The 7483-nt window shown below is 34.3% G+C and overlaps 1 non-coding gene across 1 annotated transcript; it reads right to left on the bottom strand.

Annotated features, from left to right (window-relative positions):
* Positions 1–6396: 6396 nt before the first annotated feature.
* On the bottom strand, positions 6397–6469 carry TRNAK-CUU (transfer RNA lysine (anticodon CUU)). The gene has a single exon. It is a non-coding gene; the product is annotated as a tRNA-Lys (tRNA).
* Positions 6470–7483: the final 1014 nt, after the last annotated feature.

Here is a 7483-nt window from a genome sequence, read left to right as displayed (position 1 = left end):
ACTCCCTACAACAACCAGGGTTCAGTACTTGTCGCAATGATCAGTCGATTTTGAACGTCTGCACGACAACTGTGACAGACAATATGAAATTCTATGTATTGTATTTGTGCTGACAGCAAGCAAAAGATACTTAGATTGTTCACATGACCATCCATGACAATGAGAGGTTATGAAAGTGAGCATCATTTTGTGTGGTTTTTGAGGTTTATTGACTTATTTTGGCTGATTTAACTTTATATCTCTTCTATTTATACATAAAACTACCAGTGTTGACTATGAATCTTCAAAGCGATTAAAATATGTTTTCTAAATAACCATATTAATGTAGCATCTTGCTGATATTGCGCTTCGAAGATCTGTTGATTTTCCTAATGGCATTTTCAACTTCTATGCAACTTGCATTCGAACTTTTGCAACAGCCTGCTTAGCAACAAATGGCACAGTACGTTGTTGCATATCAAAATCTTGCATTTGGTGGTATAAAGGCAATACACCAGTAAGTGTTCGGTAACAATAAATAATATAAAATAATTTGAAAACTAGAAAATACAAAACAGTTTAGAATACAGAACAGAAAAATAGGAAAGAGAAAATTATTTATTTTAAACGACATTTATATTCTTTCTATTGGCATAATTAATTGTATGATCATCTATTTTTATTAAATAGTCCAACATTCCTTTTTCCTTTTTTTACATCCCTATCCTCCTCCTTACCGCTCTCCCCAAAATTCACATTACTTTGCCATATCGTCATTCAGTATTAACTCGCACTCTAAGTAGATTCTTTGCACTATAGTAGCCTAAGTTTTACAGTTGTTCAAGCATTCTGCTGTACACTAACTCTACTATAGAGTCTTTAGACTATCGAAGCAAGAAACCACTAAAATCAGCAATGCTTTATAAGGTATTTCTCTCGCCTTCTTAGCATGCCTTCGTGGTGTAGTCGTCAGCACACTCGGCGCTTATTTGATAGGTCTGAGGTTCGAATCTCGGCGAGGGCATTGCTCCTTTTTCATGTCTCCTGCTTAAAATAACCTAATGTCTCTACAGTGGTGCCCGAACTAAAACACGTGGTGAATGATGATTCTCCACCACTTTGATTTTGCAATTCGGTCCCCTAATCCACAATCGCCCTTTAAAAGGGGAGCATATAAGCATGCCTTCGTCGTGTAATGGTCAGCATGCTCGACGCATATTCGAGAGGTCCGTGGTTCGAGTCCCGGCGAGGGCATTGCTAATTTTTCACATTTCCTGCTTCGAAATTACCTAATATCTCTATAGCTTTCTACAGTATTCGAAATCTCGATGTCCCGATCACCATGCGAACGTATTTCCATTAACACCACGAAAGCATACGGCAAGGAAGGAGAAAATTACATTCTCTACCACTTAAAAGGCGACTGAGGAGGAGGATACCTTGCCGCAAAATCCATGATGAAACTTCATATTTTAGTTCGGGCGCCACTAATAGATTCATTGGTTTATCTAAGCTAGAAACAAGAAAAATCAGCAGTGCTTTTAGTAGGGATTGGAAATATGAACCTCACAGTTGCTGGCCGGACTTGCTTAAAGTTACACCACAAAACCACACGTTAAGGAAGGAGTAATTTCATTACACTACTACACTCTGAAATACGTTCTAAGTAAAATAAAATTACTAATTAGAGATGAAACTGCTAGATGACGTAGATTAAAATACGATTTTTATGCATCAATATCATTTCTAATTTCTTTAATCTTCTTAGTTTCAGATAAATAGCAAATTTCGAGATTTAAAACCCTGCAAACACTTTGCGCTACAATTATAATTTCAAAAAGAAAACAGATCTTCTGTCTTCTGGAAGCTTTCTAAATGAAGCGAAATTACTATTTAGTGAAGCAGTTATTAAATGATAATGCAACAGTATTTTGTTCCGATTAATGTTCGTTATTTGGATAACTAGTGAACAGAGAGAATCAAAGCTCTGCAAACATTTTAAGTTACAGCAGTGAAGTCAAAGATAAAAAGGAAAGAAAATAACGCATTTATTTGACTTGATAATTTGCAACTTTTTGAAAGAGTAAATCTTGTAAAGTTCAGATGGTAAATTGTTTTTGTATCTGAAAGTTAAACTATTGTTAAACTATTGTTGCGAAGTTGATCAAGGATTCATCTGCACAGTTCGGTAAGTTTTATCAAGAGATTAATTAGGATGATTATTTTCCAGGGATAAATCAAGAGTTATGAACGCAATAAATAACTGAATTCTTCAGGTTATACAGAAAAATTATACAGAATAAAACTGGGAAAAACATGAAAAGTAAAGTCTGGGTCTCCGATTATAATTAGTTTGTTTCCAGAAGCGTAAAATAATAACTACACAGAATAAAACTGGGAAAAAGGTAAAAAGTAATGTCAATCCTTACGAATTTATTTTGTTTTTAAGAGTGTAAAATATTCTCATATTTTTAGAATACATTGTTCCAAAATTTTAATGAAAAATGTTTTAAAGATTTAGCAACGCAAAATATTATTTACATTAATTGTCATAGAAATTTCAGATGTAATTTGAAATAAAATTACAGTTTAAACATTTATAGATACAACAAATTTTATTAAAAGGTTCTTTAAAGTAATGCATTATAGATTTGTAATTGTCTTCAGCTCATGTTGCCATTGTTTGGCTGTAGATTGCAGCTCTTTCCACTTCTTCAGGAAGTGTAGTAGGCATAAATTCTTTATGTTCTCTTCATCATCACAGAAAACCTCCCTTTTCGCTTCTTTGTGTTTTGTTTAAGGAGAGTTTTGAGTTCTTTAATGTGCACACGCTTCAGCCTCGTTCTCAACAACGTTGTTGTTGTTTGTAACAACATCGTTGCAATAGATCTCATATCTATATAATAAAAGTACTGATTTGTCTCCCTTTTTCTAACAGAGACAATTTTATTTTCCTTTGTCTTTTTTTTTAAGCTTTGTAAACTACATTTTAAATCTTGCATTTTCCATTCTTTGGTGCTCAAGAGTCATAGAATATTACTATACATAATTTACCAGCTTCTCAATGAAATTTAGATTAAGTTTTAATCATATGATGCTTCGTTCGCATTTTGAAACTATCTGTCGATAATAAATTGAGCTCAAACATAACAAGTCACTCTTTGTTATCTTGAAGTGATATTGGGGTCTATTGTTTTGCCATTTAAGCTGAAGAACTTAAATCTACAAAGGAACGATTTTTATCTTATATTTCGGTTATGCTTTTGGTGTAGTTTATTATAGAAAAGCCCATTAGGGCTATCTGCCTAAGGGGAAGGATGCCTTCGTGGAGGACTTCATAAGGGAAACTGGTTTGTATATATGTTGCAAATGAGGAAAACCAAGGAAACGCCCAAGCAGCCAGCCCATTTCCCTGGAATCGAACCCAGGTCGGAACTCCCAGCCCAGGCCTGAACTACCAGTGCTTAGCTTTTTTACCGCTTCACCGTTGGAGAGCCTACTTTTATTATGATTTTGATCACTGTCATAGTGTAATTGCATATTACAATGAAATAAAATTGCAGTGAAACCTTTCATGATAACTACTACCCTAACAGGTCATCTCTAAATATTTCTCACCACCATTTCAAGATAACCATATCCGTAGAACATCACCAACCGTAGGTGGCCGCCTCATAAAAGGTTCAATATAGTTAATTTTAGCTCATACAATAATTAATTTATGTCATCAACTATCAGTAACAGCCCATCAGGAGCCGAGCGGTAAGGTCGCTGAACACTGGTAGTTCGGCTTGGGGTTCGACTCCTGGCGAACAGGCTGGCTGCATGGGCGCTTCGCTGATTTTCCCCATGTGTAACGCGTGTACGAGCCAGTTTCCCTTAGAAAGTTCTCCACCAAGACATCTCTTCTCTTAGGTAGATAGCCCTACCGTGCTTTGCTAAAATCAAATAAACCAAACCAATCTATCGCTAATAAAAAAATTCACAGACTTTTGAAAACACTTCTTGAAACATTGGCAAATGTGTTAGTTAATCCCATGGGAACAAAATTGAATTTTATTCACAATCAATTAATGAATATATATAAATGCAATAGCACTTCGATTATCAAATTAAGTAGTATGAGAATGTGGCAGTCAGCACAATCGATTTCGAACTTACCTTGAAATACTGTAGTTATTAATTGACTTTAAGTAAAAGCATATTTTTTTTTCTTTTTTGCTTTTAAATACCATAATTAGGAATAATTCTTTCACAAAACGAACTTTTCATTCAGGCAACCAAACGCTACACGAAATTAAACCAAATAATGAGGCTGTAAAAAGAAAGTTGGACAAGGAGTTAGACAGACGAGCGCAGGAATAAGATATGATTACAAGTTGATTAAAAATCCAAGAATTACATTACTGAAAATAGGTAAACGGTAGCAAAGTTTCCAAGTATGTTTGATTAATAAACTTCGAATGTATTTGCTTTAAGTGTTTTTACACTGTTTTAAATTTTAACATTAATTATTAAGAAGAATCTACCCTATTTTAAATTAGTTTAAAAAGGATGTACCCTATTTTAACAACAGTTTTGGAAATTGTTATTTGATAGAAAATTTTTATAGCCTATTAATTTTGAAAATTTACATTTCTATTTTTGATACCTTCTATTATAGGTTATCTGTTTGCAGTATTCTACCTCTGCGGAAACATTTCAGAGAGTGAGCTAGTATAAGGGTTAATGGACGCCATTGAAAAAAGATGTAGAAACTGTCCTTTCTAATCATCCAACTTATAGCTCCCCGTTCTTCTCACGGTTTCATCCATCATCACAGTCTAATCGAGCTAAATGGTTTTTTCTGGTTCTACCAGAGAATGAGAATGGACTGAAGACGAAAATAAATCGTCCCGAATGTCCAATCTATATCTGTGCGACTTACAATCTCCATAGGCTATCTAAGTAATAATAAGTATTAATACTACTTTGGGTAAGCATTTGCAGACTGGATTGGCACATCTCTGACTTGATTGGCTCTATCTGGCTTGCTGATTATTTTCCACTTAAACGGGACGGATGGGATTATTGAATCAAAACAAAACACAAGAAGGTTCTCTGTCTACTTCGAAAAAAAAGTTACATTTGTTGTGAGACGATATGCTTTGATGAAGTTTCTTCAATACCCATTATTCGATCCTAAAATGTATTTCGTCTTCTAATAAAATAATCTTCGAGATTAAAAGACAGCTTAAGATGCTGAAAGATATAAACATTTCGGTTGCTTTTGCATTTATTTGTTCGTAAACATACGGGTGTTGCAGTGAATGAATGGGTCGATTTTCTTGCAAAAATTGCCACCAAGCGCGAAACTGCCATTTTTATCAATATCCCTAAATCCTTTTATAAGACGGATAAAGTCGTGAATAAAATAAGGTCATGAGTAAGGCCATGAATATAAGTCACGTCTTTTGTAAGGTCATGAATGAAAGCTTGAGGTTATATTTATTTATTTTTGACTAATAGTTAAGTTTGTGTTAAGTAACTTTTCTGTCGATCTCCTTTTCAACAACGCTTTTCATGGCAGAATGTAAGTCAGACAGCAAGCGTTCATTCAGATTCAAGGAGAAAGAAGTGTTATTTAAGCGATGGTTTCGCAAGTTGATTTTAGAGTGCGTTCTGCTTACTAAAGGCCACTAGTAGCGATTTGATTCTGGAGCGTTGAGTGCTTCTACTCATTAGGCTTGTCTTACCGGTTTTCTACAAACCAGAGCCTTCCTACGTGTTACTTTATTCTTTAAGCAGTTAGTTACTTTATTCTTTAAGCCGTATGATTTGAGTTCAACATTACTTATTTAAGTTAAGCCAGAAATGTTGGCCAGAGCAAACTCAAGCTGTATAATTGTTACTTCTTTTGTGTTCAAATAAAAGAGTCTTATACATCCTTATTCTGACTTTTATTTGCATCATAAGACTTGAAGATAATTCTTCTACTATCTTTTTTAGAGCTCGTTATTGTATCCTAAGCATAGCAGACGCTATAAATGTATTGTGAAGTAGTGGAATCAAGAATTCGGTAGTTCAAAATAAAAGGAGCTAAACTAAGAAGTAAAATTTTCTCTTCCATCAAAATGCGATTGTCGTGTTGCCATTTTTGACAAGTTATAAAATAACCTAATTTCTTATTGGTCATTGAAACTTTAAAAGTTATCTGAGCAGATTTAAGTTGGGTCCAGAGACTTTTTTGCGATTGCAGCGTCGTTGGCATAGAAAATGTTGAATATGTGTTTCTTCTGTGTTCCAAATTAACAGTGAAGGAGAGATCTTAAAACTGCCACTTATAAATATTATTATTAACTGGCATATATCTTTTCATAAGCTTATTTTGTAGACACATTAGGTTATTTGGAAGTAAGAGACTTGAAAAATGAGCATCGCCTTCGCCGGGAATCGAACCACGGACCTCTGGAATAAGCACCCAGCGTGCAGACCACTACACCACGAAGGCACGCCGAGAAGGCGGGAGAAATACCTTATATAATCCTCCTTTTAAAGGGCGACTGGGGATTACGGACCCAATCGCCAAATCCTGGAGGCGTAGAATCGTCTTCCACCACCTTTTTTAATTCTGACGCCACTGTAAAGACATTAGATATTTTTGGAAGCAGGCAAGATGAAAAATGAGCAACGCCTTCGCTGGGAATCGAACAGCGGACCTCTGGAATACGCGCTCATTGTGCAGACTACTACACTACGAAGGCATGCTAAGAAGGCGGGAGAAATACCTCCTAATTTCTGAGAGAAGAGAATTTAACTGTTTTTGTAAATTCATTATAAATTTTTATAATCCATCATAAATTTTTAAAAGACATTTTGATTTATTTTTTATATATTGTGTTTCATACTTACTTGTGTAAACCCTTCGTGCAGCTGTTTTAATAACAATAAAAAATACCCATTATTCTAATTGATTTTTTTTTTCGCGAGCTTAAAGTTGCAGACATGTTTGGATATTTTTTAACATTTGTTCAGGATATAAAGAAAACTGAAACTTATTTTTTCAGGTATTTGAAATTCAAAATTAAAGTTTTTATGTGACTTGCCAGCATATTGCTATGATTTTTCATACTTTCAGAATACTATTCTTAATGCACTTGTTTTGTTTTCACAAGAAAATGCAGCAGCTGTTAGGTATATTCAACGTAAGTTTGCACAGAAATTTATACTTTGAGTAAAATACTAACCGAAAGGCATTATATATTTCTTGAAGTAAAAATAAAAAGGCATGATATATAGTCATAAAAATTGCCGCAATATAAAGAAAAATGTTTACTAAAGTGACACAGTGTTTTCATATTAAAGTAAACTTTTAAATCTAGATTTTGATCGCTGTAATTTGAATTCATTCTTTCTAGTGGCTCTGATTTATTTTATTTCGTTTGCAATAATACTTAACCATTTATCTTCTGCTTCTGCTACTAGTGTTCAGTTCTCCGCAGTATTTCTTAACCCTAATGCTATC

Source organism: Stegodyphus dumicola, chromosome 2 (assembly GCF_044657685.1).
Source record: "Stegodyphus dumicola isolate Sdum_Otavi_A_Nest chromosome 2, ASM4465768v1".
NCBI lineage: Eukaryota > Metazoa > Arthropoda > Arachnida > Araneae > Eresidae > Stegodyphus > Stegodyphus dumicola.
This window is presented reverse-complemented; position numbering and strand designations above follow the sequence as displayed.